Source organism: Crinia signifera, chromosome 4 (genome assembly GCF_055691185.1).
Source record: "Crinia signifera chromosome 4, ASM5569118v1, whole genome shotgun sequence".
In the NCBI taxonomy this organism is placed as follows: Eukaryota; Metazoa; Chordata; class Amphibia; order Anura; family Myobatrachidae; genus Crinia; species Crinia signifera.
Window position 1 is genome coordinate 43497251 of NC_139220.1, and position 21444 is coordinate 43518694.

General features: G+C 42.1%; 1 protein-coding gene across 4 annotated transcripts in view; it reads left to right on the top strand.

Moving 5' to 3' along the window:
* The first annotated feature begins 225 nt into the window (after positions 1-225).
* The window catches only part of LOC146073998 (dihydrofolate reductase-like), a 58897-nt gene continuing 37678 nt past the window's right edge, over positions 226-21444 (top strand). The window contains exons 1-2 of one of the 4 annotated variants that reach the window (XM_083181654.1): positions 226-446; positions 3021-3237. The gene's annotated coding sequence lies outside the window, so the exon portion shown is untranslated. The remainder of the gene's footprint in view (positions 447-3020; positions 3238-21444) is intronic. The other 3 variants (XM_083181653.1, XM_083181655.1, XM_083181656.1) reach the window with 3 other exon arrangements.

A 21444-nucleotide genomic window follows, 5' to 3' on the forward strand; every position in this document is an offset into this window, starting at 1 on the left:
TGCCTGTTGACCCAACGGTGTCGACCTAATCACTGTCGACCTAAGTCGGGTCGACAATACGACCGTATCCCAGCTGAGGTTTGGACGTTGGCACAAAGTAAGATAAGAGGAGTATTCACCAGTACATGGGAAGTCAGCCATTTTTATTGATGTGCTTATAAGCACTTCTGTTAATCATTATCTCTCCTCGTATCTGTCTAATAGTATTGCGTAAGTCTAACAAACTGAAAGTTTCTGTTGGTCTTCAACGACAGGAAGCGAGTCTGCTTTCTCATGCTGGAATTTTTTACTTTTACAAATAATTCCGTATTTCAGATGTGATCTGATTAGAGTCTAAGCTAACAGGCGTTGGGTTAGTGGGGATGGTGGGGACAGTAACTCTGCTGCAGACACTGGAGGGCTAGTGATGACACAGAATGTGAAACTTGCCCGACTCGCCTGACCAGGTCTGTATTACTCTTTTTAAATAATTGTTTTTGAAACAGCCGTTCTGTGTTTCCTGCACTTATCCACTGACTGTGATGGCAGAGTACATGGATATTCAGGTCTAATGCAGGGTACACACCAGAACAATCATGATCAAAAGCAGATCGTGAGACGACCATACGATGGAAGCATGATCTGCTGGAGCATACGATCTGCTCGCGATCTGCTCGCAATCTGCATCAGATCTGATTCCGATCCCGATCTGTGCCCAGTGGAAGGGGTTGTTTTCAAATCCTGACTGCAGCAGGTAGGATCTGCCAAACAACCAGCGGGGACGTGCATCAGATCGGAATCAGATCTAAAACATGCCCAATTTACATACAATTGGTCGAGATTGTTTCAAAATTGGGGGAATTGAGGCCAAATTGTTCTAGTGTGTTACCAGCGTAAGCAATTGTGCTGCTAGTTGTATAATGTAACATTTCATTGTGGGAGAACCTGTATGGACTATGTACAGTATGTTCCTTATTGAATGGGGTTTACGCGTGAATGTACCTACAGCATTTTTGTATCCGGTTGACAGCGACTAAGTTGACATCTGAAAATGGTCGACATACCATGGGTCGGCATTGACAGAATGTCGACACAAGCTTAAGGTCCACATGGACGTGGACGATACTCAAAAGGTCAACAATTTTTTTTGGTTAAGACCAATTTAGTTCATACTTTACTATCCAAGGGTGTATAGAGTGAGAATATAATACACAGTGAGGCACCGTGCCCAAAACATGGCGACCATAGCGAGCCATGTGAGGGGATGTGATATACTTATATGAAGCTCTGGCGATGTTGCCTTTGAGGCTCTGAGTATGTGGGGCCCTTAATTTGTGGGGACCCCGGAACGGACGCCCCTATCGCCCATCCCTCAGGGGTAGATGTATAAAGCAGTGATAAAGTAGGAGAAGTGAGCCAGAGGAGGAGTGGCCCATGGCAACCAATCAGCTGCTCTGTATAAATGTATAGTATGCAAATTATAGATATTACTTCAGTACTGATTGGTTGCCATTGGCCACATCTCCTGTGGCTCACTTCTCCTAATTTATCACTGTGCAGGGGTTAAAGTGAGGGGGAACTGGGGGGAACTGAGTTCCACCACCTCTAATGGTAGGGGCAACTACTTCCACCTCCAGCACAGACCTGCACAGTAATTCCAACAGAAAAGACTGTCCCAGCAGCTTTCTTCTCTGGCACAGCATATGAGATTTCAAGCTGTCACATGGTACTATTGCTGTGGGCATTATGTGTAAGGAGCTGTACTACTGTGGGCATTGTGTATAAGCAAAGCTACTGTGTTGCATACATGTATAAAGAGTACTACTGTGCAGCGCAACATGAAAAGTGAGTAAGGGGCATTGCATGTGGTGTAATGTGTATGCGATTGTGCTACTGTGTGAAATCATTTAAATTGTATGACCACTGTCCCTTCATAAAGAAGGGGAGGTAGGACATAAACTTATAGTTGCAGGTGGTGCCAAAAACCCTGGCACTGGCTCAAGTTTGCCTAAATTGGGAGGGGGGGTGGTTGATGTCAGGGGAAAGGAGTTCCACCACCTCTCAATGACCACTTTAAGCCCTGTCACTGTGTCATACATTTACCCCTTATAATCTGGCCCTGAATAAGGGTCAGTTTCTTGTGGAAGAGTGATGCATTCCTCCGGTACCATTTACAGAGCATATAGGCCTTACACACCACCCAAAGTGGCCCAAAACAATGTCAAGTGACTTTCATTAGGGATTCAACTTTGTGACCCCATTCATATGTATGCAAAATATCTGTTTATCCAATAGACAGAGCGGAGCAGACAGAATTCAATCACTTCTGTGGTGCAGTGACTGATCACGCTTTGAAGGTCTTGCATGCAATATTTGCCTAACAGAATTACTATGTATGTAACCAGCTTTACTCCAGCCGGTCCTCACAGGAGCACTGGAGTATTTGGTACGGAGCTTATTTTCTCATGGTTCTCCGTGGTACTGAGCGCTGCCGCCTTCTCTCTGCAAACAGTACACTCTATTATCATCTTTGGTAATATAGTTTAAAACTTTTATCACCAGAATAATCCATCACATCACATTTATCAATCAATATTTGCAGCTAAATCCCCGAAAACACCCGTTTTCTGGGGTTAGCCGCAAATATTAAGTATCACCCAAGTGTATCAGGAGGGACCGCAGCAGAAATCTCCGGTCCCTGCTTCGAACCCTCCTGCGCCGCCAGCGGCCACCTCCCCCATAGGTTTCTATGGGGGATGGGAAGCTGCCCAATGTATCAACATTTATTCATGTCAACCATCAGCTTGTGTCGACCATCTGTCAATGTTGACCTTGGGTATGTCGACCATTTCAAGGTGTCGACCTAGTCACTGTCCACCATGTCTAAGTCGACTTAGTGACATGTGAAATAGAACTTCCATCTTAGTACATTTCCCCCTTTGTGTACTATTTATATACCATAACCTTAATTTACTAAGTGTTTTATTAATGGCTCCGCCAGTCCATCATGTTAATAATATTCCTGGAAAACTATCTTTCAGGGTGCGGGATATAATCACGGTTGGGATACGACGTAACACCAGCTTCCTGCTTCTAGGCACAAGACAGAAGGAGTGAAGTGTAGCTCCGCCCCCTGCTTTTGTATTCATTCATGTTCTGTTCTGCTGCTCAGATACTACTGTCATTCAGACTTCCCGGCTGAGTAGCACATCGAGGGCTGCAAACACAGAGAGGCAGTGTGTGAGCTTTGTGTCGCAGGTAAGCCTTGTAGGAACTCTGAGCCATCCTGTCGGCTATGCTGCTGCTTTCCTAAGTGTTTCATAAGGATTAAAGGAATGGGATGTTGGAGAAATTCTCATTACATAAACCATTCTCTCTATAGACTGACCACAACACTAGAATCCATTGCACAATTGGTGCTGTCACCTATGGAAGAGCAGTCAGCTGTTATATTGCGGCTATATACAGAGTTAGCACTTCTCTCTGAGTTCCAGAGACTGCCTCCATTCTATCAATGAGGCTGAATCTTACCAACTTCAGTTGTTATGTAGTCTGGACAAATAGAACATTTCCAAATGTATTATCCGATGTTAGTGTAGCAGCACAGTACCTTATTATGGGGATTATTAAGTAACGATCTCAAAAGCAAAAGCAAAATCTTTCTTTAAGCCCAGAAAATTCTCGGGATTGCCACTGCTTAGCGCCGAGCAGTGCTGCGGAGCTGGTGGCTGAAATCAGCGTCAGTGCTGCCCGGCTCCGGCTGCTTGACAGAGTGTTCCCCCCCGGCTGTGTGACAGTGTGCGGCGTGCAACGTAATCCCGGGTTGCCAGGAGCAGAGCCGGGTTGCCGGGGGGCAGGGCCAGGCAGTGGCTGACATAGTGCTCAGCGCGCAACCCGGCCATGTGGTGGGTTTATTTTAGGGAGCGCTCCCCCTAAAAAACTCACCCAGTATGGAGCACTTCCTAAAAAGTGATAAATTGCATGTGATAAATCACATGTAAAAATGTCACATCAATTGCCAAATTGCATGGAAGCACTCCCAGGGAAGTTCAAGGGAAATCAGGTCTGACGAGTGTATGGGGCTGTAACATGTGCAGCGAGAGTAGATTTGGTTTCTGTGCATAGTAAATACTGTCTGCTTATTGTTACACTTCAATCTAGATTTCAGTTTGAACACACCTCACCAAAATCTAACTCTCTCTGCACATGTTACATTTGCACCACCTGCAGTGCACATGGTTTTGCTGATTAGAAAAAGATTTAGCTTTTGAGATCCTTACTGAATAACCCCCAATACATGCTGCATCAGAATCAGAATCATCTTTATTGGCCAGGTATACTTGCGTATGCTTGGAATTTTTTGTGGTAACAGTGCAGCATCAATCAGGGAACACAAAGGGGGTGGGAAGAGAGGCATAAACATACATCACATACAATTCACATGTATCTAGAAAAGTTCGAGTTAGTATTTGGTATTTGGTATGTTCAATACGGTTTAGTTGGTGGACAGCTATTGGGAAGAAGCCATGCTGCATGTAACTATCCCTACTGATATAGTATATCTACAGTATGCCTGCATGTAACTATCCCTACTGCTATATTATATGTATGCCTGCATGTAACTATCCCTACTGCAGGGGTTCCCAAAGTTTTTGATTCACAGCACCCAAAGCATCAGAAATGTTTTCGCAGCACCCTTAGGCTAAAGGTTTCTCATTGAGAAAATCAGAAACAAATATTAAGTTAAATCTAAAAAACAAATTGTGTTTATATGTCATCCTTAGGATCAGTTATGTGGTAATGGACAGGATTCGCTTCTGTTTGTCTACAATTTAACTATTATAATGGACATAAAATACTTGAATTGGTCCTGGACCACCAACCCAGGGCACCCCTGCAAGTCCCCCAAGGCACCCCAGGGTGCCACGGCGCACAGTTTGGGAACCACTGCCCTACTGCTGTAGTATACGTATGCCTGCATGTAACTATCCCTACTGCTGTAGTATACGTATGCCTGCATGTAACTATCCCTACTGCTATAGTATACGTATGCCTGCATGTAACTATCCCTACTGCTGTAGTATACGTATGCCTGCATGTAACTATCCCTACTGCTATAGTATACGTATGCCTGCATGTAACTATCCCTACTGATATAGTATACGTATGCCTGCATGTAACTATCCCTACTGATATAGTATATGTATGCCTGCATGTAACTATCCCTACTGATATAGTATATGTATGCCTGCATGTAACTATCCCTACTGATATAGTATATGTATGCCTGCATGTAACTATCCCTACTGCTATAGTATACTGTACGTATGGCATTGCCTGCATGTAACTATCCCTACTGCTGTAGTATATGTATGCCTGCATGTAACTATCCCTACTGCTATAGTATACGTATGCCTGCATGTAACTATCCCTACTGCTATAGTATACGTATGCCTGCATGTAACTATCCCTACTGCTATAGTATACGTATGCCTGCATGTAACTATCCCTACTGATATAGTATACGTATGCCTGCATGTAACTATCCCTACTGATATAGTATATGTATGCCTGCATGTAACTATCCCTACTGATATAGTATATGTATGCCTGCATGTAACTATCCCTACTGATATAGAAACATAGAATTTGACGGCAGATAAGAACCATTTGGCCCATCTAGTCTGCCCCTTTTTTACCCTTCAGGTAAACTCAACCCTTTTTAATCCTTATTTCTTTGTAAGGATATTCATATGCCTATCCCAAGCATGTTTAAATTGTTCTACTGTCTTAGCCTCTACCACCTCTGATGGGAGGCTATTCCACTTATCCACTACCCTTTCTGTGAAGTAATTCTTTCTAACATTTCCCCTGAACCTACCTCCCTCCAGTTTCAGTGCATGTCCTCGTGTTTTATTACTTGTTTTCCTTTGAAGAAAATTTCCCACCTGTACTATGTTAAAACCCTTGATATATTTGAAGATTTCTATCATGTCCCCCCTTTCCCTTCTCTGCTCCAAACTATACATGTTAAGATCTTTTAGTCTATCCAGGTAAGTTTTGTGATGTAGGCCATGAACCATTTTAGTTGCCCTTCTTTGTACACTCTCCAATGTATTTATATCCTTCTGAAGATATGGCCTCCAGAACTGGACACAGTATTCCAGATGAGGTCGTACCAATGACCTATAAAGTGGCATTATTACGTCTTTTTTTCTGCTACTGATTCCTCTCCCTATGCAACCAAGCATCTGACTAGCCTTCCTCATTGCTTTGTTACATTGCCTCCCTGCCTTTAAGTCACTTGAAATAGTGACTCCTAGATCTCTTTCCTCCTCAGTAGTTTCCATTATAGTACCCTTGATACTATATTGAGCCTTTGGGTTTTTGAGTCCCAAGTGCATAATTTTGCATTTTTTAGCATTAAACTGTAGTTGCCATTCTCTTGACCAATTCTCAAGTTTACTTAGATCATCAGTCATTTGATTTACCCCTCCTGGTGTGTCTACTCTGTTGCATATCTTTGTATCATCTGCAAAAAGGCATACTTTCCCTTCAATACCATTTGCAATGTCACTGACAAAGATATTAAAGAGCACTGGTCCAAGTACAGATCCCTGGGGTACTCCACTGGTAACATGTCCCTCCATAGAATGCACTCCATTTACGACAACTGTCTGTTTCCTATCCTGCAACCAGGTTCTTATCCATTTAATTGTTTTATAATCCAATCCCACGCTTTCAAGTTTATTTAGCAGCCTGCGATGTGGGACAGTGTCAAATGCCTTACTAAAGTCTAGATATGCCACATCTACAGCCCCCCCTTCATCTAGTATTTTGGTCACGGAGTCAAAAAAGTCAATGAGACTTGTTTGGCATGATCTCCCTGCAGTAAAACCATGCTGTTTTGGATCCTGTAAGTTGTTTAATTTAAGATATTCCACTATTCTTTCTTTTAATAGTGTTTCCATTATTTTCCCTACTACTGATGTAAGGCTCACTGGTCTGTAGTTACTTGCTTCTTCTTTGCTTCCGCTTTTGTGCAGTGGAACTACATTTGCTTTTCTCCAGTCCTCTGGAACTGCACCTGTATCTAGTGACTGGTTGAATAAATCTGTTAATGGCGCTACCAACACATCTTTTAGTTCTTTTAGTATCCTTGGATGCACTCCGTCTGGCCCCATTGATTTATCCACTTTCAGTCTTGAAAGTTCTGTTAGGACTTTCTCCCTAGTAAATGTACCTCCATCTACCTTATTTTTATAAATGTCCTTGCAACTTAACTGTGGTCCCTTCCCTTCTCCTTCTATAGTGAATACAGAGCAAAAGTAATTATTTAGCTGATCTGCAATTGCCTTGTCTCCCTCCACCAAATTCTCAGTGTCTGTCCGCAGTCTTATTATTCCTCCATTTGATTTTCTCCTTTCATTTATATACTTAAAAAAAGTTTTGTTTCCTTTATCTACCGACTGAGCAATTTTCTCCTCAGCTTGTGCCTTGGCACGCCTGATCACTTTCTTAGCCTCTTTGCGTCTGGCAAGATACACTTCTTTGTCATTATTATTTTGAGTCTGCTTGTATGTCCTAAAGGCCATCTTTTTTGCTTTTACACTAGTTGATACCTCTTTTGTAAACCACACTGGCTTCCTTTTCCTGGTACTTTTCTTAACCCTTTTGATACAAAGGTCCGTTGCCTTTAGTATTGCACTTTTTAATTTTCTCCACCTCTCCTGCACTCCTTTCAAGTTCGTCCAATCCGCTAATGAGTCGCTTAAACATCTCCCCATTTTTGCAAAGTCAGCCTTCCTAAAATCCAACACCTTAGTTTTTGTGTGACTGGAGTTGGACCCTGACTTGATACTAAACCATACTGCTTGATGATCACTGGATCCCAGGTTCTCACCCACATATATGTCTGATATCCTGTCACCATTTGTGAGTATTAAATCTAATATTGAGTCTTTGCGAGTAGGCTCCCTCACCAATTGCTTGAGAGAGGCTCCCTGTAGGGAATTTAGAAATTTGCCACTTGTAGATGATCTTGCAAAAGACTCCTCCCAATTCACATCAGGTAGATTAAAGTCTCCCATGATTATGACTTCTCCCTTTAAAGCCATTTTAGTGACATCAAGCAATAGGCTCCTGTCCAAATCCTGCCCCTGGCCTGGTGGCCTATAGATGACCCCAGTACGAATAATGTCCTTCTCCCCCATTTCTATGGTCACCCAAAGGGCCTCAGTTTTTTCTTCAATATTTTGTATTAAAGTAGCATTTATGTTTTTCTTTACATACATTGCTACCCCTCCTCCGATTCTTCCCATTCTGTCCTTCCTAAATAAATTGTATCCTGGTATAGCTACGTCCCAGCCATGGTTCTCATTCCACCATGTCTCTGTGATAGCCACAATGTCTAGGTCATCCCTTGTCATTATTGCTATTAGATCAGGAATTTTGTCTCCTAGGCTTCTAGCATTTGCACACATAGTTTTAAACATTTTGCCTGTGCATCTGTTATTCCTAGCCATGTTCATACAGTACAAAATTGAAATCTAAAGTTGAAATTACCTGTTTGATGATGTTGTTCAATGTCTGTTTTTATTTTTTACTGTTCAGAAAAGCTGCAGGTCACTAATTCTAAGAATATAGTGAGTCTGTTCTGGTCAGGCTACACCTGAACACTAATGGCCAAATGGTCAAAGGAGATAATTTGCACTGTGTTTGAGTAGACATCAGGCAGAATGCAACACTAAACTATGCTTCACTGAACAACTTCACCAAACAAGTAATAACAATTACAAACAATTCATTAAATCAGAACTTTTCAAATCATACAAGAGTTTGCATAACACAGAAATAAAGAGAGCATATTGGAGATGAATTACATACTCTTGAGGTATCAATGCAGTCCATGTGTGTTTTTGTTGATTTGTAGTAGTTTGCCTTCAGTTTTCCTTCGGTGTAACGCAGGTATAACGCTTGTAGTTATGACTCTGTTTTCCCACTTTAAAACGGTCCACTTCAATACAGGGCCACAGCTAAAACTATGGCCACAGCCTATCCGGCCACAGCCGTATGCAATGAGAACTAATATACTCTAACAATGCCTTCTTCCCAATTTCCAATAATTGGAAGAATCTACACCCTCAGTCCCCACCCCCTGCTATACAGAGCAATAAAAGTGGCTTACAAAAACAGTTCTGGCATTCCAGGATACTATATCTCTTTTAGAATAAAAAATACATGCCTCACTACACACAGGCAAGGTACTGTTGTTATTTACACAGATCAGATATTTGGTTGAATTTACCTATAAGACAATCCCACACACAAGGGATGCAATGTTCTGCAGTGAAGACACTTGCTTGCAAATGTACCCAATAGAGTTCAAAAGCATGTGGATGTTACAGCAGAGAGAGATAGTCTGCACGTATGCCTGTGACAAAGTTGAATTTACCTATAAGACAATCCCACACACAAGGGATGCAATGTTCTGCAGTGAAGACACTTGCTTGCAAATGTACCCAATAGAGTTCAAAAGCATGTGGATGTTACAGCAGAGAGAGATAGTCTGCACGTATGCCTGTGACAAAGTTGAATTTACCTGTTGGAGACAAGGATAGAGGAGGGGTCAGATGAATCAACGCAGGTATAACGCTTGTAGTTATGACTCTGTTTTCCCACTTTAAAACGGTCCACTTCAATACAGGGCCACAGCTAAAACTATGGCCACAGCCTATCCGGCCACAGCCGTATGCAATGAGAACTAATATACTCTAACAATGCCTTCTTCCCAATTTCCAATAATTGGAAGAATCTACACCCTCAGTCCCCACCCCCTGCTATACAGAGCAATAAAAGTGGCTTACAAAAACAGTTCTGGCATTCCAGGATACTATATCTCTTTTAGAATAAAAAATACATGCCTCACTACACACAGGCAAGGTACTGTTGTTATTTACACAGATCAGATATTTGGTTGAATTTACCTATAAGACAATCCCACACACAAGGGATGCAATGTTCTGCAGTGAAGACACTTGCTTGCAAATGTACCCAATAGAGTTCAAAAGCATGTGGATGTTACAGCAGAGAGAGATAGTCTGCACGTATGCCTGTGACAAAGTTGAATTTACCTATAAGACAATCCCACACACAAGGGATGCAATGTTCTGCAGTGAAGACACTTGCTTGCAAATGTACCCAATAGAGTTCAAAAGCATGTGGATGTTACAGCAGAGAGAGATAGTCTGCACGTATGCCTGTGACAAAGTTGAATTTACCTATAAGACAATCCCACACACAAGGGATGCAATGTTCTGCAGTGAAGACACTTGCTTGCAAATGTACCCAATAGAGTTCAAAAGCATGTGGATGTTACAGCAGAGAGAGATAGTCTGCACGTATGCCTGTGACAAAGTTGAATTTACCTGTTGGAGACAAGGATAGAGGAGGGGTCAGATGAATCAACGCAGGTATAACGCTTGTAGTTATGACTCTGTTTTCCCACTTTAAAACGGTCCACTTCAATACAGGGCCACAGCTAAAACTATGGCCACAGCCTATCCGGCCACAGCCGTATGCAATGAGAACTAATATACTCTAACAATGCCTTCTTCCCAATTTCCAATAATTGGAAGAATCTACACCCTCAGTCCCCACCCCCTGCTATACAGAGCAATAAAAGTGGCTTACAAAAACAGTTCTGGCATTCCAGGATACTATATCTCTTTTAGAATAAAAAATACATGCCTCACTACACACAGGCAAGGTACTGTTGTTATTTACACAGATCAGATATTTGGTTGAATTTACCTATAAGACAATCCCACACACAAGGGATGCAATGTTCTGCAGTGAAGACACTTGCTTGCAAATGTACCCAATAGAGTTCAAAAGCATGTGGATGTTACAGCAGAGAGAGATAGTCTGCACGTATGCCTGTGACAAAGTTGAATTTACCTATAAGACAATCCCACACACAAGGGATGCAATGTTCTGCAGTGAAGACACTTGCTTGCAAATGTACCCAATAGAGTTCAAAAGCATGTGGATGTTACAGCAGAGAGAGATAGTCTGCACGTATGCCTGTGACAAAGTTGAATTTACCTATAAGACAATCCCACACACAAGGGATGCAATGTTCTGCAGTGAAGACACTTGCTTGCAAATGTACCCAATAGAGTTCAAAAGCATGTGGATGTTACAGCAGAGAGAGATAGTCTGCACGTATGCCTGTGACAAAGTTGAATTTACCTATAAGACAATCCCACACACAAGGGATGCAATGTTCTGCAGTGAAGACACTTGCTTGCAAATGTACCCAATAGAGTTCAAAAGCATGTGGATGTTACAGCAGAGAGAGATAGTCTGCACGTATGCCTGTGACAAAGTTGAATTTACCTATAAGACAATCCCACACACAAGGGATGCAATGTTCTGCAGTGAAGACACTTGCTTGCAAATGTACCCAATAGAGTTCAAAAGCATGTGGATGTTACAGCAGAGAGAGATAGTCTGCACGTATGCCTGTGACAAAGTTGAATTTACCTATAAGACAATCCCACACACAAGGGATGCAATGTTCTGCAGTGAAGACACTTGCTTGCAAATGTACCCAATAGAGTTCAAAAGCATGTGGATGTTACAGCAGAGAGAGATAGTCTGCACGTATGCCTGTGACAAAGTTGAATTTACCTGTTGGAGACAAGGATAGAGGAGGGGTCAGATGAATCAACGCAGGTATAACGCTTGTAGTTATGACTCTGTTTTCCCACTTTAAAACGGTCCACTTCAATACAGGGCCACAGCTAAAACTATGGCCACAGCCTATCCGGCCACAGCCGTATGCAATGAGAACTAATATACTCTAACAATGCCTTCTTCCCAATTTCCAATAATTGGAAGAATCTACACCCTCAGTCCCCACCCCCTGCTATACAGAGCAATAAAAGTGGCTTACAAAAACAGTTCTGGCATTCCAGGATACTATATCTCTTTTAGAATAAAAAATACATGCCTCACTACACACAGGCAAGGTACTGTTGTTATTTACACAGATCAGATATTTGGTTGAATTTACCTATAAGACAATCCCACACACAAGGGATGCAATGTTCTGCAGTGAAGACACTTGCTTGCAAATGTACCCAATAGAGTTCAAAAGCATGTGGATGTTACAGCAGAGAGAGATAGTCTGCACGTATGCCTGTGACAAAGTTGAATTTACCTATAAGACAATCCCACACACAAGGGATGCAATGTTCTGCAGTGAAGACACTTGCTTGCAAATGTACCCAATAGAGTTCAAAAGCATGTGGATGTTACAGCAGAGAGAGATAGTCTGCACGTATGCCTGTGACAAAGTTGAATTTACCTATAAGACAATCCCACACACAAGGGATGCAATGTTCTGCAGTGAAGACACTTGCTTGCAAATGTACCCAATAGAGTTCAAAAGCATGTGGATGTTACAGCAGAGAGAGATAGTCTGCACGTATGCCTGTGACAAAGTTGAATTTACCTGTTGGAGACAAGGATAGAGGAGGGGTCAGATGAATCAACGCAGGTATAACGCTTGTAGTTATGACTCTGTTTTCCCACTTTAAAACGGTCCACTTCAATACAGGGCCACAGCTAAAACTATGGCCACAGCCTATCCGGCCACAGCCGTATGCAATGAGAACTAATATACTCTAACAATGCCTTCTTCCCAATTTCCAATAATTGGAAGAATCTACACCCTCAGTCCCCACCCCCTGCTATACAGAGCAATAAAAGTGGCTTACAAAAACAGTTCTGGCATTCCAGGATACTATATCTCTTTTAGAATAAAAAATACATGCCTCACTACACACAGGCAAGGTACTGTTGTTATTTACACAGATCAGATATTTGGTTGAATTTACCTATAAGACAATCCCACACACAAGGGATGCAATGTTCTGCAGTGAAGACACTTGCTTGCAAATGTACCCAATAGAGTTCAAAAGCATGTGGATGTTACAGCAGAGAGAGATAGTCTGCACGTATGCCTGTGACAAAGTTGAATTTACCTATAAGACAATCCCACACACAAGGGATGCAATGTTCTGCAGTGAAGACACTTGCTTGCAAATGTACCCAATAGAGTTCAAAAGCATGTGGATGTTACAGCAGAGAGAGATAGTCTGCACGTATGCCTGTGACAAAGTTGAATTTACCTATAAGACAATCCCACACACAAGGGATGCAATGTTCTGCAGTGAAGACACTTGCTTGCAAATGTACCCAATAGAGTTCAAAAGCATGTGGATGTTACAGCAGAGAGAGATAGTCTGCACGTATGCCTGTGACAAAGTTGAATTTACCTATAAGACAATCCCACACACAAGGGATGCAATGTTCTGCAGTGAAGACACTTGCTTGCAAATGTACCCAATAGAGTTCAAAAGCATGTGGATGTTACAGCAGAGAGAGATAGTCTGCACGTATGCCTGTGACAAAGTTGAATTTACCTGTTGGAGACAAGGATAGAGGAGGGGTCAGATGAATCAACGCAGGTATAACGCTTGTAGTTATGACTCTGTTTTCCCACTTTAAAACGGTCCACTTCAATACAGGGCCACAGCTAAAACTATGGCCACAGCCTATCCGGCCACAGCCGTATGCAATGAGAACTAATATACTCTAACAATGCCTTCTTCCCAATTTCCAATAATTGGAAGAATCTACACCCTCAGTCCCCACCCCCTGCTATACAGAGCAATAAAAGTGGCTTACAAAAACAGTTCTGGCATTCCAGGATACTATATCTCTTTTAGAATAAAAAATACATGCCTCACTACACACAGGCAAGGTACTGTTGTTATTTACACAGATCAGATATTTGGTTGAATTTACCTATAAGACAATCCCACACACAAGGGATGCAATGTTCTGCAGTGAAGACACTTGCTTGCAAATGTACCCAATAGAGTTCAAAAGCATGTGGATGTTACAGCAGAGAGAGATAGTCTGCACGTATGCCTGTGACAAAGTTGAATTTACCTATAAGACAATCCCACACACAAGGGATGCAATGTTCTGCAGTGAAGACACTTGCTTGCAAATGTACCCAATAGAGTTCAAAAGCATGTGGATGTTACAGCAGAGAGAGATAGTCTGCACGTATGCCTGTGACAAAGTTGAATTTACCTGTTGGAGACAAGGATAGAGGAGGGGTCAGATGAATCAACGCAGGTATAACGCTTGTAGTTATGACTCTGTTTTCCCACTTTAAAACGGTCCACTTCAATACAGGGCCACAGCTAAAACTATGGCCACAGCCTATCCGGCCACAGCCGTATGCAATGAGAACTAATATACTCTAACAATGCCTTCTTCCCAATTTCCAATAATTGGAAGAATCTACACCCTCAGTCCCCACCCCCTGCTATACAGAGCAATAAAAGTGGCTTACAAAAACAGTTCTGGCATTCCAGGATACTATATCTCTTTTAGAATAAAAAATACATGCCTCACTACACACAGGCAAGGTACTGTTGTTATTTACACAGATCAGATATTTGGTTGAATTTACCTATAAGACAATCCCACACACAAGGGATGCAATGTTCTGCAGTGAAGACACTTGCTTGCAAATGTACCCAATAGAGTTCAAAAGCATGTGGATGTTACAGCAGAGAGAGATAGTCTGCACGTATGCCTGTGACAAAGTTGAATTTACCTATAAGACAATCCCACACACAAGGGATGCAATGTTCTGCAGTGAAGACACTTGCTTGCAAATGTACCCAATAGAGTTCAAAAGCATGTGGATGTTACAGCAGAGAGAGATAGTCTGCACGTATGCCTGTGACAAAGTTGAATTTACCTATAAGACAATCCCACACACAAGGGATGCAATGTTCTGCAGTGAAGACACTTGCTTGCAAATGTACCCAATAGAGTTCAAAAGCATGTGGATGTTACAGCAGAGAGAGATAGTCTGCACGTATGCCTGTGACAAAGTTGAATTTACCTGTTGGAGACAAGGATAGAGGAGGGGTCAGATGAATCAACGCAGGTATAACGCTTGTAGTTATGACTCTGTTTTCCCACTTTAAAACGGTCCACTTCAATACAGGGCCACAGCTAAAACTATGGCCACAGCCTATCCGGCCACAGCCGTATGCAATGAGAACTAATATACTCTAACAATGCCTTCTTCCCAATTTCCAATAATTGGAAGAATCTACACCCTCAGTCCCCACCCCCTGCTATACAGAGCAATAAAAGTGGCTTACAAAAACAGTTCTGGCATTCCAGGATACTATATCTCTTTTAGAATAAAAAATACATGCCTCACTACACACAGGCAAGGTACTGTTGTTATTTACACAGATCAGATATTTGGTTGAATTTACCTATAAGACAATCCCACACACAAGGGATGCAATGTTCTGCAGTGAAGACACTTGCTTGCAAATGTACCCAATAGAGTTCAAAAGCATGTGGATGTTACAGCAGAGAGAGATAGTCTGCACGTATGCCTGTGACAAAGTTGAATTTACCTATAAGACAATCCCACACACAAGGGATGCAATGTTCTGCAGTGAAGACACTTGCTTGCAAATGTACCCAATAGAGTTCAAAAGCATGTGGATGTTACAGCAGAGAGAGATAGTCTGCACGTATGCCTGTGACAAAGTTGAATTTACCTATAAGACAATCCCACACACAAGGGATGCAATGTTCTGCAGTGAAGACACTTGCTTGCAAATGTACCCAATAGAGTTCAAAAGCATGTGGATGTTACAGCAGAGAGAGATAGTCTGCACGTATGCCTGTGACAAAGTTGAATTTACCTATAAGACAATCCCACACACAAGGGATGCAATGTTCTGCAGTGAAGACACTTGCTTGCAAATGTACCCAATAGAGTTCAAAAGCATGTGGATGTTACAGCAGAGAGAGATAGTCTGCACGTATGCCTGTGACAAAGTTGAATTTACCTATAAGACAATCCCACACACAAGGGATGCAATGTTCTGCAGTGAAGACACTTGCTTGCAAATGTACCCAATAGAGTTCAAAAGCATGTGGATGTTACAGCAGAGAGAGATAGTCTGCACGTATGCCTGTGACAAAGTTGAATTTACCTATAAGACAATCCCACACACAAGGGATGCAATGTTCTGCAGTGAAGACACTTGCTTGCAAATGTACCCAATAGAGTTCAAAAGCATGTGGATGTTACAGCAGAGAGAGATAGTCTGCACGTATGCCTGTGACAAAGTTGAATTTACCTGTTGGAGACAAGGATAGAGGAGGGGTCAGATGAATCAACGCAGGTATAACGCTTGTAGTTATGACTCTGTTTTCCCACTTTAAAACGGTCCACTTCAATACAGGGCCACAGCTAAAACTATGGCCACAGCCTATCCGGCCACAGCCGTATGCAATGAGAACTAATATACTCTAACAATGCCTTCTTCCCAATTTCCAATAATTGGAAGAATCTACACCCTCAGTCCCCACCCCCTGCTATACAGAGCAATAAAAGTGGCTTACAAAAACAGTTCTGGCATTCCAGGATACTATATCTCTTTTAGAATAAAAAATACATGCCTCACTACACACAGGCAAGGTACTGTTGTTATTTACACAGATCAGATATTTGGTTGAATTTACCTATAAGACAATCCCACACACAAGGGATGCAATGTTCTGCAGTGAAGACACTTGCTTGCAAATGTACCCAATAGAGTTCAAAAGCATGTGGATGTTACAGCAGAGAGAGATAGTCTGCACGTATGCCTGTGACAAAGTTGAATTTACCTATAAGACAATCCCACACACAAGGGATGCAATGTTCTGCAGTGAAGACACTTGCTTGCAAATGTACCCAATAGAGTTCAAAAGCATGTGGATGTTACAGCAGAGAGAGATAGTCTGCACGTATGCCTGTGACAAAGTTGAATTTACCTATAAGACAATCCCACACACAAGGGATGCAATGTTCTGCAGTGAAGACACTTGCTTGCAAATGTACCCAATAGAGTTCAAAAGCATGTGGATGTTACAGCAGAGAGAGATAGTCTGCACGTATGCCTGTGACAAAGTTGAATTTACCTGTTGGAGACAAGGATAGAGGAGGGGTCAGATGAATCAACGCAGGTATAACGCTTGTAGTTATGACTCTGTTTTCCCACTTTAAAACGGTCCACTTCAATACAGGGCCACAGCTAAAACTATGGCCACAGCCTATCCGGCCACAGCCGTATGCAATGAGAACTAATATACTCTAACAATGCCTTCTTCCCAATTTCCAATAATTGGAAGAATCTACACCCTCAGTCCCCACCCCCTGCTATACAGAGCAATAAAAGTGGCTTACAAAAACAGTTCTGGCATTCCAGGATACTATATCTCTTTTAGAATAAAAAATACATGCCTCACTACACACAGGCAAGGTACTGTTGTTATTTACACAGATCAGATATTTGGTTGAATTTACCTATAAGACAATCCCACACACAAGGGATGCAATGTTCTGCAGTGAAGACACTTGCTTGCAAATGTACCCAATAGAGTTCAAAAGCATGTGGATGTTACAGCAGAGAGAGATAGTCTGCACGTATGCCTGTGACAAAGTTGAATTTACCTATAAGACAATCCCACACACAAGGGATGCAATGTTCTGCAGTGAAGACACTTGCTTGCAAATGTACCCAATAGAGTTCAAAAGCATGTGGATGTTACAGCAGAGAGAGATAGTCTGCACGTATGCCTGTGACAAAGTTGAATTTACCTATAAGACAATCCCACACACAAGGGATGCAATGTTCTGCAGTGAAGACACTTGCTTGCAAATGTACCCAATAGAGTTCAAAAGCATGTGGATGTTACAGCAGAGAGAGATAGTCTGCACGTATGCCTGTGACAAAGTTGAATTTACCTATAAGACAATCCCACACACAAGGGATGCAATGTTCTGCAGTGAAGACACTTGCTTGCAAATGTACCCAATAGAGTTCAAAAGCATGTGGATGTTACAGCAGAGAGAGATAGTCTGCACGTATGCCTGTGACAAAGTTGAATTTACCTATAAGACAATCCCACACACAAGGGATGCAATGTTCTGCAGTGAAGACACTTGCTTGCAAATGTACCCAATAGAGTTCAAAAGCATGTGGATGTTACAGCAGAGAGAGATAGTCTGCACGTATGCCTGTGACAAAGTTGAATTTACCTATAAGACAATCCCACACACAAGGGATGCAATGTTCTGCAGTGAAGACACTTGCTTGCAAATGTACCCAATAGAGTTCAAAAGCATGTGGATGTTACAGCAGAGAGAGATAGTCTGCACGTATGCCTGTGACAAAGTTGAATTTACCTATAAGACAATCCCACACACAAGGGATGCAATGTTCTGCAGTGAAGACACTTGCTTGCAAATGTACCCAATAGAGTTCAAAAGCATGTGGATGTTACAGCAGAGAGAGATAGTCTGCACGTATGCCTGTGACAAAGTTGAATTTACCTATAAGACAATCCCACACACAAGGGATGCAATGTTCTGCAGTGAAGACACTTGCTTGCAAATGTACCCAATAGAGTTCAAAAGCATGTGGATGTTACAGCAGAGAGAGATAGTCTGCACGTATGCCTGTGACAAAGTTGAATTTACCTATAAGACAATCCCACACACAAGGGATGCAATGTTCTGCAGTGAAGACACTTGCTTGCAAATGTACCCAATAGAGTTCAAAAGCATGTGGATGTTACAGCAGAGAGAGATAGTCTGCACGTATGCCTGTGACAAAGTTGAATTTACCTATAAGACAATCCCACACACAAGGGATGCAATGTTCTGCAGTGAAGACACTTGCTTGCAAATGTACCCAATAGAGTTCAAAAGCATGTGGATGTTACAGCAGAGAGAGATAGTCTGCACGTATGCCTGTGACAAAGTTGAATTTACCTATAAGACAATCCCACACACAAGGGATGCAATGTTCTGCAGTGAAGACACTTGCTTGCAAATGTACCCAATAGAGTTCAAAAGCATGTGGATGTTACAGCAGAGAGAGATAGTCTGCACGTATGCCTGTGACAAAGTTGAATTTACCTATAAGACAATCCCACACACAAGGGATGCAATGTTCTGCAGTGAAGACACTTGCTTGCAAATGTACCCAATAGAGTTCAAAAGCATGTGGATGTTACAGCAGAGAGAGATAGTCTGCACGTATGCCTGTGACAAAGTTGAATTTACCTATAAGACAATCCCACACACAAGGGATGCAATGTTCTGCAGTGAAGACACTTGCTTGCAAATGTACCCAATAGAGTTCAAAAGCATGTGGATGTTACAGCAGAGAGAGATAGTCTGCACGTATGCCTGTGACAAAGTTGAATTTACCTGTTGGAGACAAGGATAGAGGAGGGGTCAGATGAATCAACGCAGGTATAACGCTTGTAGTTATGACTCTGTTTTCCCACTTTAAAACGGTCCACTTCAATACAGGGCCACAGCTAAAACTATGGCCACAGCCTATCCGGCCACAGCCGTATGCAATGAGAACTAATATACTCTAACAATGCCTTCTTCCCAATTTCCAATAATTGGAAGAATCTACACCCTCAGTCCCCACCCCCTGCTATACAGAGCAATAAAAGTGGCTTACAAAAACAGTTCTGGCATTCCAGGATACTATATCTCTTTTAGAATAAAAAATACATGCCTCACTACACACAGGCAAGGTACTGTTGTTATTTACACAGATCAGATATTTGGTTGAATTTACCTATAAGACAATCCCACACACAAGGGATGCAATGTTCTGCAGTGAAGACACTTGCTTGCAAATGTACCCAATAGAGTTCAAAAGCATGTGGATGTTACAGCAGAGAGAGATAGTCTGCACGTATGCCTGTGACAAAGTTGAATTTACCTATAAGACAATCCCACACACAAGGGATGCAATGTTCTGCAGTGAAGACACTTGCTTGCAAATGTACCCAATAGAGTTCAAAAGCATGTGGATGTTACAGCAGAGAGAGATAGTCTGCACGTATGCCTGTGACAAAGTTGAATTTACCTATAAGACAATCCCACACACAAGGGATGCAATGTTCTGCAGTGAAGACACTTGCTTGCAAATGTACCCAATAGAGTTCAAAAGCATGTGGATGTTACAGCAGAGAGAGATAGTCTGCACGTATGCCTGTGACAAAGTTGAATTTACCTATAAGACAATCCCACACACAAGGGATGCAATGTTCTGCAGTGAAGACACTTGCTTGCAAATGTACCCAATAGAGTTCAAAAGCATGTGGATGTTACAGCAGAGAGAGATAGTCTGCACGTATGCCTGTGACAAAGTTGAATTTACCTATAAGACAATCCCACACACAAGGGATGCAATGTTCTGCAGTGAAGACACTTGCTTGCAAATGTACCCAATAGAGTTCAAAAGCATGTGGATGTTACAGCAGAGAGAGATAGTCTGCACGTATGCCTGTGACAAAGTTGAATTTACCTATAAGACAATCCCACACACAAGGGATGCAATGTTCTGCAGTGAAGACACTTGCTTGCAAATGTACCCAATAGAGTTCAAAAGCATGTGGATGTTACAGCAGAGAGAGATAGTCTGCACGTATGCCTGTGACAAAGTTGAATTTACCTATAAGACAATCCCACACACAAGGGATGCAATGTTCTGCAGTGAAGACACTTGCTTGCAAATGTACCCAATAGAGTTCAAAAGCATGTGGATGTTACAGCAGAGAGAGATAGTCTGCACGTATGCCTGTGACAAAGTTGAATTTACCTATAAGACAATCCCACACACAAGGGATGCAATGTTCTGCAGTGAAGACACTTGCTTGCAAATGTACCCAATAGAGTTCAAAAGCATGTGGATGTTACAGCAGAGAGAGATAGTCTGCACGTATGCCTGTGACAAAGTTGAATTTACCTATAAGACAATCCCACACACAAGGGATGCAATGTTCTGCAGTGAAGACACTTGCTTGCAAATGTACCCAATAGAGTTCAAAAGCATGTGGATGTTACAGCAGAGAGAGATAGTCTGCACGTATGCCTGTGACAAAGTTGAATTTACCTATAAGACAATCCCACACACAAGGGATGCAATGTTCTGCAGTGAAGACACTTGCTTGCAAATGTACCCAATAGAGTTCAAAAGCATGTGGATGTTACAGCAGAGAGAGATAGTCTGCACGTATGCCTGTGACAAAGTTGAATTTACCTATAAGACAATCCCACACACAAGGGATGCAATGTTCTGCAGTGAAGACACTTGCTTGCAAATGTACCCAATAGAGTTCAAAAGCATGTGGATGTTACAGCAGAGAGAGATAGTCTGCACGTATGCCTGTGACAAAGTTGAATTTACCTATAAGACAATCCCACACACAAGGGATGCAATGTTCTGCAGTGAAGACACTTGCTTGCAAATGTACCCAATAGAG